This window comes from Lipotes vexillifer, unplaced genomic scaffold (assembly GCF_000442215.2).
Source record: "Lipotes vexillifer unplaced genomic scaffold, Lipotes_vexillifer_v1.1 scaffold1084, whole genome shotgun sequence".
NCBI classification, from domain to species: Eukaryota; Metazoa; Chordata; class Mammalia; order Artiodactyla; family Lipotidae; genus Lipotes; species Lipotes vexillifer.
The window spans coordinates 622,041-635,477 of NW_006785495.1; the positions used below are offsets into that span (position 1 = coordinate 622,041).

Sequence of the window (13,437 nt, forward strand, 5' to 3'; positions counted from 1 at the left end):
CATTTGAGGAAAAGCACATCGTCATGAGCATGAGGATATAATTGTGCTGAACACCCAGAGGGTGAATTTTAATTGGCCTCTGTTTTCATGTTTACCTTTTCTGGACAATAGCTCCTTTAGGCTCCAATCTTTTAATAATCCTGGGGCTGTCAACCACAGTATTCCTGACTAGAGAGAATGGTCTTTAAGCATATGACTGAGGTCCAGTCAATTATGATAGCCCATGTTCCTGACAATAAAGAACAATCCAGGAGTGGTCATATGAACATAGATGGGGCCAAAAAAAAGTCCTTTTTCAACTTGCTACTGGAGGACAAATTGTCTTACTATTGAAGACCTGAACCTGGAAGGCGGTAGGTAACATCTTCCCCAATGTGTGAAGAAATCTTGTCTGCACTGGGAAATCATGAAGCCAACACATAGGACCAAGATATAGAGGTTAAAAAGAGACAATACTATGATTTCTTTGGAGTCTGTGGAATCTAGTTGTGAGTGAAACAAAAATCTACTTCTGACTCCCCACTTATATAAGTCAATAATTTTTTTCTTAAAAAAAAAGAGTGAGAAGATTTTAAGAAAGTGACAACAGTGTGGGTAGGCAATCATTTTAAGAAGTTTGAGTGGGAAAAGAAGCATAGAAATGAGATGATGACTAGAGGAGGAAGTGGGGGAGTGTTCAATAGACAGCTTTTGTTTATGGGAATTACTATAACATGTTTATATGCTGAGCAGAATCATCCAGAAAGGGTGTGAGAGAATAAAGAAATGGATGGGGGGCGTGGGCTGTAGAAATTACAGGAGCAAAGGCTTTTTACAGATAGAGGAGATAAGATTCAAAGCCAAGCAAAAGGTTTGGCTTTTGATAGAGGAATATCTTCTCCACTTGTTCAGTAAGAATGCTTTTTCCTTCAACTACCAGAAACCCAATTAAAGTAACATGTTAAGGCCTGCTATCATCACACATAAGATTAAGTCCAGAGATGGAGCAGTTTCAGGGCTGGTTAATTCTAGAGCTCAAGAATGTCAGCAAGAACACAGGTGTTATCCATCCTTTGCTCTACCATCCTCAGTGTTGACTGTGTCTTACTACAACGTCTGCAACAATTCCAAGCATTACATGCAGTCAGAACATCCTGTGAAAAAGAGTTGTTCTTCCTCATGTATGTCTTTTTAAAAAATCTGGTAAAGTCCTTCTCCTCAGTCTCCAAGGGCCTCTACTGGATTGCAGGCTCATGCCCAAAATCATTTTTTATGCATGGCAATGAGACCAACAAGGCTGGCTGAGCAATTGTGATTCAGTCCCTGGAGCTGGACAATACCAAGTTTCCCTAAACACATGGCTGCTGGCTAATCTAAATTGGGTGTCTGGTAGTAAGGGATAAATGGGGAAACAACCAATGGGAAACAGAGTAGCAGGGCCTGCTGCAGTAAGGTTTAAATATTGGCTGATGAGAAGGTAAGGGAGTAGCCATCTGGCACCTATTTTTTCAGTGAATTATTGATGAGGTGATCATTTGGGGAGAGAGGGCTGAGGGTGGAATTTTGAAGGGAAAGAAAGCATGAAATGATATTTGAGGAAAGAGTAGAGAGTAATAAATAGTTATCTCAGAGAAGAGGAAAGCCAATTTACTAGTAGTAAAATACGATATTTTGATGTCAGGGGAATGTAGATTACCTGTCTGAGATTTGAGTTCATTAATTTAAAATTAAACCAATCCAATTTTGTTATTTTTTTCAAATAACATTCAGTGAATGGATGTAATGATGACAATTTTCTTACCCACTGAGAGCTAACTAGAAAGTCATTTTATTTTAAAGGAGGTGAAATTCACATAAATACAATTAATGGATGCAATTCAGTGGTATTTAGTGTGTTCACAATGTTGTGTAACCACCTCTCTCGAGTTTCTCAATGTTTTTTCTTCATCCCAGAAGAATACTTTGTACCCATTAAGTAATGATTCCCCATAATCCCTACCACCCATCCCCTGACAACCATTAATCTGCTTTCTGTCTCTATGGGTTTACCTATTCTGGATAATTCATACAAAAGGAATCATGCAATATGTGACCTTTTGTGTCTGGCTTCTTTCACTTAGCATGATGTTTTCAATGTTCATTCAAGTTATAGCAAGTATCAGTACTTCATTCCTTTTTATGGCTGAATAAAATTTCATTGCATGTATACAACACAATTTGCGTATCTGTTCTTCTGTTAATGGACATTTGGTTTCCACCTTTTAGCTATTAAGAATAATGCTGCTATGAGCACTTGTCTACAAGTTTCTGTGTGGATATATGCTTTCATTTCTCTTGGGTACATACCTAGCAGTGAAATTGTTGGACCATATGGTCCATATAGTAATTCTATTTTTAACTCTTTGATGAATGACAAAACTGTTTCCCACAACAGCTATACCATTTTACATTCCCTCTAACAACGTACAAGTGTTCTTATTCCCCTACATCTTCACCAACGCTTTCTATTTTTTATTTTTTAAATCATAGACCTATACACACTTTTATATTTAAAATAGATGACCAACAAGGACCTACTATATAGCACAGGGAACTCTGCTCAATATACTGTAATAACCTAAATGGGAAAAGAACTTGAAAAGAATAGATACATGTATGTGTATAACTGAATCACTTTGCTGTATACCTGAAACTAACATGACAACATTGTTAATTAACTATACTCCAGTATAAAATTTTAAAAAAATCATAGTGGTTGTGAAGTGAAATGTCATTATGGTTTTGATTTGCATTTTCTTAATTAATGATCAATTATGTTGAACTTTATTAAAATTAGGAAATGTCCAATTTTATTCATACAATTATTAATCACAATTGCAGAAATAGATTTATAGTGCCACATATCAATAACAAAATGGGAAGGAAATGAAACATTAGAGACATCTTGTAAAGTTGCAGAGAAACACACATTAGGCTAAAAATCTACAGTTAAACCATGGTTTCACAACAGGTTATTTCATTTCTGCATTTTTGCAATAAGTTATTCCTTATGGTTATTTTTCTCTTTACCAACTTGTCCAGATTTGGCTTCATGTGTAAGAATTTTCTGGTCTTTGTCAAGTTTTAGCCTGCCGATCACTACCTTGCTCTGGTGAATGCCCTTATGAACAGTTGTGCCATTAGTCTTCTCACAACGCACCTGCTTGATATAGATGACCTATTTTTTTTTCTGCACACCTGGACTACCTTGCTGATTCGCTAACCTCTGTAACGTCCTCAAACCACCCAGACCTCGTTGTCCTTGTGGATGGGCATGAGCAGATGTACTTCTGCCACAGCTCCTTGGAGAGCAGGGACGGCATGACCTTCCTGTGCACATGAGGGGACACTGAAGTAATGTTTGTAAATTTTGTTGCCTCCTGAGATCAGGAAGGCGTCAAACTTCATGCTAACGACAATCTTATACCAGGCATGCTTTCAAACACCTCTTCGTTTGTTGGCCATTTGTATACCTTCTTTGGAGAAATATCTATTCAAGTCCTCTCCCCATCTTTTTTTTTTTTTTTTTTTTTTTGGCCTCAAGGCATGTGGGAACCCACCAGAGATTGAACCCATGGCCCCTGCAGTGGAAACCGGGAGTCTTAACCACTGGACCACCAGGGAAGTCCTTCCTCTGCCCATTTTTTAATTGTTTTTTTTTTTCTCTTTTTGTTTTTGGGTTGTAAGAGTTCTTCAAACGTATATTCTGGATACTAAATCTTTATCAGACATATGATTTGCAAATATTTTTTCTCATTCTATAGGTTATCTTTTCACTTTCTTGATAATGTTTTTCCTGCACAAAATTTTTAATTTTGATGAACTCCACTTTAACTATTTTTTATTTTGTTATTCCTGCTTTTAGTGTCAAATAATCCATTGCCAAATTCAAGATCTTGAAGATTTTCCCTTGATTTCTTCTAAAAGTTTTATAGTTTTTGCTCTTATATTTACATCCATGTTGAGTTAACTTTGTTTATGGAGTGAGATAGGGGCGGAACTTCATTCTTTTGCACGTGGTTATACAATTGTCCCAGCACCATTTGTGAAGAGACTCTTCTTTACCTATGGAATGGTCTTGGCACTCTTGCTGAAAACCAACTGACCATAGATGTTTGGGTTTATTTCTGAACTCTCAGTTCTATTCCATTGGTCTGTTTGTCTATCTTTATGCCAGTATGATACTGCTTTTAATTACTATAGCTTTGTAGTACATTTTGAAATTGGGAAGTGTGCATTCTCCAACTTTGTTCTTCTCTTAGAAGATTGTTTTGGCTATTCTGGGTCCTTGAGATTCCATATGAATTTGAGGATTGACTTTTCCATTTCTACAAAGAAAGCCATCATAATTTTAGTAGGGATTGCCTGAATCTGTGGTTAGCTTTGGGAGTTTTGTCATCTTAACAATATTAAGTTTTGCAACACATGAACATGAGATTTAGGTCTTCATTTATTTAGGTCTTCTTTAATTTCTTTGAGCAATGTTTTGTAATTTCCAGTGTATCGCTCTTTCACCTCCTTGGTAAAATTTATTCCTTGCTAGCATATTCTTTTGGATACTATTATGAATGGAATTATTATATTTCATTTTTGGTTGCTCAATGCTGGTTGTATTAATTATGGCTTTTATTTTCTGTAATTCAGATGATTTGACATCTGAGGCCTTGCTGACCCTGGAGAGACTGCCTCCCCCAGTGCTTGCCAATCCCTAGAGATAGCAAAAGACTTCCCTGTGAATGTGCCTTTCTTATGAAAACTAACCAATCCAAAGCCTGCACCCCACCACCTCCTCTAACAGGCTCTCATACTCAGGGCCACTATTCCCCTGCCCTAATCACCCCAGGTACAGGTACAATACAACTAGGGACAACCCTGATGCTTCAGAGCCCACTGAAGTTATTCAAACTAGCCAATCCTAACCCTGCTTATATTTACTAACCCCTTCCTTCCCATGGAAACTACAATAAATGCTCTTGTCTACATTTTTCCCTTGCTTCCTTTACTTCCTTACTGATCCTGTAATTCCCATGTGTCCCCCAGCCACCATAGTGTGACCCTCTCATTATGTGGCATGCCCCCTGCTCTTGGGGACTGTAACAAACTATCTTTCCAACGACAATCAACTCCTGATCTGTTGACCTCACTACACGTGAATAATAATAAAACCTACATATATGCTCTACACAGGCGTATAGCAACCCAAATTGATTTTTGTATGTTTATCTTGTACCCTGAAACTCTACTAAATTCACTTATTAGCTCTAGTAGTTATTTTTTTTGCAGATTGTTTGAAATTTTCTATATATAGAATCATGTCATCTTCATATAGAGACAGTTTTATTTTTTCATTTCCAGCTTAGGTGTTTTTTTTTTCCCTTCCTTAATTGGTCTGGGTAGGACTTTCAGTACAAAGTTGAATAGCAGTAGAGAAAGCAGGCATCCTTGTCTTGTTCCTGATCTTAAAGGGAAAAGCTTTCCATCTTTCAACATTGAATATGATGTTAGCTGTGGGTTTTTCATAATTGCTCTATATCATGTTGAGAAAGTTTTCTTCTATTCCTAGTTCGCTGATTGTTTCTATCATACCATGAATTTTGTCAAATATTTTTTCTGTACCTACTGAGATGATCATGTTGCACTTTTTCTTCATTCTACTAATGTAGCATATTATAGTAGTTGTAGGTTTTTTTATGTTCGACTACCCTTGCATTCCTGGGATAAATTCCACTTAGTTGTGGTGTATACTCTTTGAAATGCACTGTTGGATCCAGTTTGCTAGTATTTTACTGAGGATTTTTGCATCTATATTCTTAGGTGATACTGGTTTGTAGTTTTCTTGTAGTCTCTTTGTGTGACTTTCATATTAGGGTAATGTATTGGGAAGTATTCTCTCCTTTTCTGTTTTTTAGATGAATTTGTGTGGAATTAGTGTTAATTTTTCTTAAAATGTTTGGTGAATTCACCAGTGAAGCCATCTGATGCTGGATTTGGTTGAAGAAAGTTTTTCATTAATGATTCAATCTATTTATTTGCTATAGGTCTGTGGAGATTTTCAAATTTTCTTGAATCGGTTTTGCAATTTGTGCCTTTCTAGGAATTTGTCCATTTCATCTAGATAATACAATAGGCTTCCATCCAATTAGTCATAGTATTCTCTCATAATGCTTTCAATTTCTCTAAGGTTGGTAGTAATATCCCTACTTTCACTTCTTTTTAGTTACTTTTTTCTTTTCTCTATTTTTTAGTCAACATAATTAAAGATTTGTTAACTTTGTTGATCACTTCCAAGGACCAAATTTTGGTTTCATTGATTCTATTGTTTTTTTTATTCTCTGTTTTGTTTATCTTGCTTTAGTCTTTATTATTTCCTCTTTCTACTGGCTTTGGGTTTAGTTTTCTCTTCTTTTTCTTCAAGTTCTTCAAGGTATGAAGTTAGGTTGCTGATTTGACATATTTCTCCTTTTTTAATGTACATGTTTTCAGCTATAGATTTCCCTCCGGCACTGTCTTCACTGCATCTACTAAGTTTTAGTGTGTTATGTTTGTGTTTTTCTTTTCATTTGTCTCCACCAGATATTTAATTTCCCTTGTGATTTCTTCTTTGACCCATTGATTCTTTAAGAATATCTTGTTTATTTCCATTTATTTTCAAGTTTCTCAGTTTTCCTTTTGTCCTTAATTTCTAGGTTCATTCCATTGTGATTGGAGAAGGTACTTTGTACAATTTCAATCCTTTTAAACTAACTGAGAATTATTTTGTGGCCTAATATATGGTCTACCCTGGAGAATGTGCCCTGAGCACTAGAGAAGAATGTGTATTCTGCTGTTATTGGGTGGATTGTCCTATAGATGTCTGTTAGGTCTAGTTGGTTTGTAGTGTTGGTCAAGTTTATTTCCTTATTAATCTTTTGTCTACATGTTCCATCCATTATTAAAAGTAGGGTAATAAAGTCTCTAGCTACTCTATGACTATTTATTACTATCTATTTCTCTCATAAATTCTGTTAATTGTTGTCTCATATATGGAGGTTTGTTGTTTGACACATGTATATTTATAATTTAGATGAATTAACCCTCTTATCAAAATATATCCTTCCCTGTATTTTGTAAAAATTTGACTTGGCATCTATTTGATGTTATCTGATATTAGTATAGCCACCCCAGCTCTCTTTTGGCTACTATTTGCACGGAATACCTTTTTTATATCCTTTCACTATTTGTTTCTTTGAGTGGGAAGTTAGTCTCTTATAAGCACAATGTAGTTGAATCATCGTTTTATTCATTTTGCTAGTCATTGTCTTTTAATTGGTGGCTCAAATCCTTTTACTTTTAAAGTACTACTCATAATAAAGGACATTTTGCTACTTTGCTACTTTGCTACTTGTTTTCTATACACCTTATATTTTTTTGTTATTCAATTCCTCCATGTTGTCTTCTTTTGTGTTTGATTTTTTCCTACTGTACCATTTTAATTCCCTTTACATTTTCTGTATCTTCTTTAGTTATTTGCTCCTATAATATGTATGTTAGTATACTTGGTAGCTGCCCATAGTGTCCACAAATCCCTTAGGCTTTGCTCATTTCTCTGTATTTTTCTCTTTTTCTGTTCCTCAGACCAGGTAATTTCAGTTGTTCTATCTTCAAGTGTGCTGATTCTGTCATCTTCCCACTTATATCTGCTATTAAAACATTTTAGTGATTTTTTCATTTCAACTATTTTGCTTTCCAACTCCAGAATTTCTACTTCGTTTTTTAAAAATAACTTTTATCCCTTTATTCATATCCCCTACTTGTGCATACATCATTCTTCTAATTTTCTTTGCTTCTTTGCCCACGGTTTCTTTCAGCTCTTTGAGCATATTTAAGATACTTAATTTAAACTATTCATCCACTAAGTCCAAAAGTCCAATGTCAAGGTTTCCTCATGGATGGTTTTTATCAATTTCTTTTTGATTTTTTCAATAAATGAGCCATACTTTAATTTGTGAGCTTTGTAATTTTTCATTTAGAACTAGACATTTTGAAAAGTACAATATTGTATCTTTGAAAATCAGATTCTTTCTCCCTCCCCAAGAATTGCTGTTGTTGCTTATTGAACCCTACAGTTGTAAATTTATTTACTTACTTTTCCAAACTAATTTTGCAGAGACCATATTTTTTGTCACGTGTGGTTACTAAAGTCTCGTATTCCATTACCTCTGCAGTTAGCCAGTGACCTGACAGAGATTTCCTTGAATGCCAGCATCTTTCTTCATCAGGCACTTACTTCCCTGGATGCTGAAAGTGTTCTCCAGAGCTTGGAAATGCTTTGTTCTGACAGTTCTTGCCAGCTCAAAAATTATTTAAGTGGGAGGACCAACTCCTGGAGCTTTCTACTCTGCCATCTTTTTTGAAGTCCAAGTCACTTTGTTTTAACTATCATCTTGAATACCAATATAAAATATATAAGTACCCCTTCTTGACTGCATCGATAAACTGTGCAATGAATACAGTTTATGTTTCTTTGACTTTTAACTGTATTGCATTACCTTTATGATAATTTTTTTTTTTTTTTGCGATATGCAGGCCTCTCACTGTTGTGGCCTCTCCCGTTGCGGAGCACAGGCTCCGGACGCGCAGGCTCAGCGGCCATGGCTCACAGGCCCAGCCGCTCTGCGGCATGTGGGATCTTCCCGGACCGGGGCACGAACCCGTGTCCCCTGCGTCGGCAGGCGGACTCTCAACCACTGTGCCACCAGGGAAGCCCTATGATGATCTTTTATTGAACATTGAGGTATATATTAAAAGTTGAAATTTTAGTGGATTTACACAGCCAGTTGTAAATTTTAGTGGATTTACAACTTTCATGTATAATGTGAAAGTTGTCACTTTGTTTTACATAGTTCTTATGACAAATGTAGCTCATGCTTTTAAAATCATCTCTTCCCTCTAAATTTGTTAGGATTAGGGCAGAGGAGAAGGGGCCTGCTCTTCAAAAATCAAAGGAAGAATATTAGCCTCCCAGCCTCATGTGAACCATATGTTCCAGCAAAGATAGCTAATTAGGTTACAGAAAAATTCATTACTTAAATAATAAATGCATTTCTACCCTCTTTTTGTAAGCAGATATCTGATACTAAGTTGGACTGAGCTTTTATTTTTATGCTCTTTCCAAAGAGTAACTCTGTAAAACCAAACAGTTCTTATGAAAAAAGAAAAAGCAAAAAGGAAAAAAAAGCAATAAAAAGGATGCAATGCCCAAGGTCCCTGAGTTTTTAAATTCAAATGTGATATCTTACAGCTGCTAACTTGGATGTCCTCTTACTTACTTTGATGCTTTGTTTTCTATCCCATAATCTGAATCTGAATTTAAACAGCATTCCTAAGGGCTTCCTGAATTGAAAATTAAATTTTGAAAAGTTCTAAAACCCCCATCAAAACAATAGAGTGAATTCAAAATGGCAGCTAGTATCTTGCAACTCAGCAGTAGAGTGTGTTTTTTAAAAAATAAATTTATTTATTTATTTTTGGCTGTGTTGGGTCTTTGTTGCTGCACGCAGGCTTTCTCTGGTTGAGGTGAGCAGGGGTTACTCTTTGTTGTGGTGTGCAGGCTTCTCGTTGCAGTGGCTTCTCTTGTTGCAGAGTACAGGCTCTAGGTGTGTGGGTTTCAGTAATTGTGGCACGTGGACTCTAGAGTGCAGGCTCAGTAGCTGTGGCACGTAGGCTTAGTTGCTCCGCAGCAGGTGGGATCTTCCTGGACCAGGGCTCAAACCCATGTCCCCTGCATTGGAAGGCGGATTCTTAACCACTGTGCCACCAGGGAAGTCCCTAGAGTACATTCTTCTATGTAGTACTTTAAAAAAAAATACTTAAGTGTATAATTTTTACCTTATTTCATTTTATTGTGTCTCATTTTTTCTCTTCTTTCCTTTTGGATTAGCAGGCTTATTTGATAGGTCACTTTCAAAAAGGCTGGGGGAATATCAATTGTCCTATGCTGATAAACAGTTTCATCATTATATAATGGAATCCAACACTATTTCTTGCCCCAATGTATCCACATGAGGAAGAGATAATAAGATCCCTTTGTCCTGCTTTTGTGAGATTATGATACATATATGAATGAAAACTCATAGTTTAAAAAGTCAATAAATGGAATGTTCTTAGCAAATATTGCTTCTGGTCAATTTGACTGAGTCTTCTTATAAGTTCTGACAGAATTCTCCATCCGTACTTCTGGGGAATTTATGACCTAGTTAGAATACACATGACTGGAGAACTACTCTGTATAAATATAGCAAAGTACCATAGTAAAATGTCATTATGGGTACCTATGTCATAGCATCAGAGGCTTGTGGGGTCAGGCCTAAAACATAGATCTGCTGGTTCCTTGTCAAGGTTTCTTAGAGTTAAACTGAATCTGAACTAAACATATTTGAGTCAAAGCGATATTCAGACAGAAACCCATTATAAGAGGAGAGGAAAGAGATGGGATTGGTATTTATATAAAAAAGGAAGCAAGATGGCAGCACAGAATTCTCAAGTCTTAGGAAAAAGGAAAATAAATTTCCTTCAGGTAAATAAGTAGACACACTGAGAAAGAATGCTGAAAGCCACATGATCACGGGGGTGGGGTGTGTGTTGGGGGATAATCATAGATCTCATCTTTGCAGCCAGCCTCAGAGTTAGGGTTTGGATATAATTTAGAACCCAGAGTAGGAAGCAGACCAATGCATATCCAAATCGAACCTGTTCTTATTAGCTGTGGGTAAGCTGATCTGCCCCTAAAAGCACCTAACCCTCAATCTTTAAAATAGTAACAACAAAAAATATAAACAAAATGTGGGGTATGCTGTAGCTACCAAATAAATATTAGTTACTGCTGTTTTTCCATAGACTTTACTCACTTGTGGTCAAGATCATGGAATTTTGGAATTTTGGACAATGTATCAGTAGAAAGCTTATGATAGCAAGTAAGAGAAAACTCAACTCAACTCCTAAATAATATGGAAACTTATAAGCTCACTAAGTGTAAGTCCCAAGGTAGGAGACGCTTCGAAGTTAGTTGATAAAACATTTCAATAATGTCAACAAGACCCAGATTTTTTCTGTTGTCCACACTTCCATTCAGAGCGTAGCTTCATTATATAACTGGTTTCCTGTATGTTTGTAGGATGGCTACAGTAGCATTCATATCTGGTAGAGATATGAGAAAGTACTTTTCCAAATCATCAAGTTTCCTTCTGTGCAGTGTGAGTGGTCCAAATTACATCACATTTCTTCATACATTAACTGTTGCCAGAGAAAAGCCAGGATCTGATTGGTTTAGACCTTGATTCCTAAACCTATCCGCAAGAATGAGGATGGGATTGTTATGATTATCAGGCTCCACTTCCGGGGTCAGATTTGGGCTTAGGGAATCAGACTCAATGTCCACTACTGAAAACTTGGGTTCCAATATTTACTTGCTATGTCCTTGGACAACTTATACAACCGCTTTGAATTTACTAAATTTCCTTACCTGTAAAATGGTTATGAAGCTGAATTGAGATGAATAAATATGAAAACAAAACATTCTCCGAATATCTGGTATGTAGTAAGCACTCAGTAAGTATTAAGTATCATTAATATTCTTCTTCTTCATCTATACACTTTCATATTATGTAAAAGTTTTTAAATTGCCTGCTTTTCTGAGTAAATTGTGAGTTTTCTAAAATATAAACAGTATCACCTTCATTTTTTACCTCCAAAGTCTTACATATAATAAATATCCAACGTATTTTTTAACAATTAGTGAATAAATGAATATCTATTGAGTGAATGAATAAAGGCCTAAAAACAATAGGAATAGATTTTAAAATGGCGACTGGATGAATTATATAGATCAGTCAGGCTATGGAAACAAAATAGGCCAGATTGAGAAAGAATATATTTGAGATTAAAGAAAATATCAGACCTAGAGCGGCCTCTTTTCCTGAAGACTAGAGTGGTTACAGGAAGTTAGCAAACAAAATACAGTTTCACTTTAGGGTAACCAGCTCACAGAGGCTGTGATGTCTTCAGATACTTTATTTTACAATTTGATAAATAATAAATATTGGGGTAGAACCCATATGAACGCTTACAGAAGTCTAGAGGAGGTGGAAGAAATGATAATAATAGCTACTAAGTATTTGATTTATTCCAGGCATTGTTCTAAGTGTTTCTCTTGTATAAACTCATATAAACCTCAAAACAAATGCATGAGGTAAGTACTATTCTTTTTATCCCCATTCCCATTTACAGATAGGAAAATCAAACTCAGAGAGTCTGAGCAACTTGTCCAAATCACAGAGATAGCAAATAGCAAACTGGGACTTTTACCCAAAGGCTCTGACTCCACAGTCTGTGTCTTTAGCCATTACACTAAACTGTGCGATAAAATGGAAGGGTACTCAGAGAAACTAGACTACATTTCCAAAGCATCATGTACCTGAGAGTTAGATGTGTTAGTGCCCATGTGGAGCACTGCAGGCCTCCCAGGTCACTGAGAGCTGAAAAGCAAAGCCAACAGTTCACAGCATGTGTGTTCCCTCTAACCTTCCTGCTGCACTTTCATCATCGCCTGCACATAACACAATGGTTGCATAGAGAACCAACTAGACAAATATTTGTTGAGTGACTGATGGTGTGGATGGATAGATGGATGGATGGATGGATGGGTGGATGGATGGATGGATGGGTGGATGGATGGGTGGATGGGTGGATGGATGGGTGTATGGATGGATGGATACCAGTATATATGATGTGCCCAACTTATTTCCATGGCAGACCAATCTCTTAATGCTTCTCCATTTGGTAAATTGTCTTTAAATATTTGTTGCCCTTTTCAAGATGAGACAGTATGCTTTGCAATAATACTTGGAGTAATACGAAAGACATACTTAGAGATAAGCTGCGCCTAAGAGCATGAGAGTTGGAATGAATACAAGGTTGTGTGTCCCTTTCCAGGAACTCTTTCAGAATTGTTGCTGAGCTAGAGAGAAAAAGCACAATAAGCTTCCTGAATGAAAGAAGAAGCTAGTCCAGGGGCTCTCCAAGAGAGCTAAGGGACTAGGGACTATCAAACTACCACTCTCCTCAAGAGGAAACAGTAAAACAGTCACTTCCAGACATTTTTTGGTTATGGTTTAGCATAGATCTGCCATTGATCAGACTTCAGCTAGAAATTCCTGCATTTCCCTTCAGCTCCTTCTACCTCACTGCTTAATGGTAAAGATCCAAGGGAGTCCGAACTCCTGCTCTTTCTAGACAGCTGTAGTCCCCCAAGAGTTAAGTTTTAAGAACCCTATGTAAACCACAATACAGATTTCAGGTTCAGCTGTACAAGTAAAGTGCAATGTTTAAACATAATAAAGATGACCGTTGAGACTGTTGCACCGCAAATCTCTCTGCCTGCTG

At 36.6% G+C, this 13,437-nt stretch overlaps 1 pseudogene; it reads right to left on the bottom strand.

Annotated features, from left to right (window-relative positions):
• Positions 1–2,995: 2,995 nt before the first annotated feature.
• On the bottom strand, positions 2,996–3,426 carry LOC103085518 (60S ribosomal protein L26 pseudogene; annotated as a pseudogene).
• Positions 3,427–13,437: the final 10,011 nt, after the last annotated feature.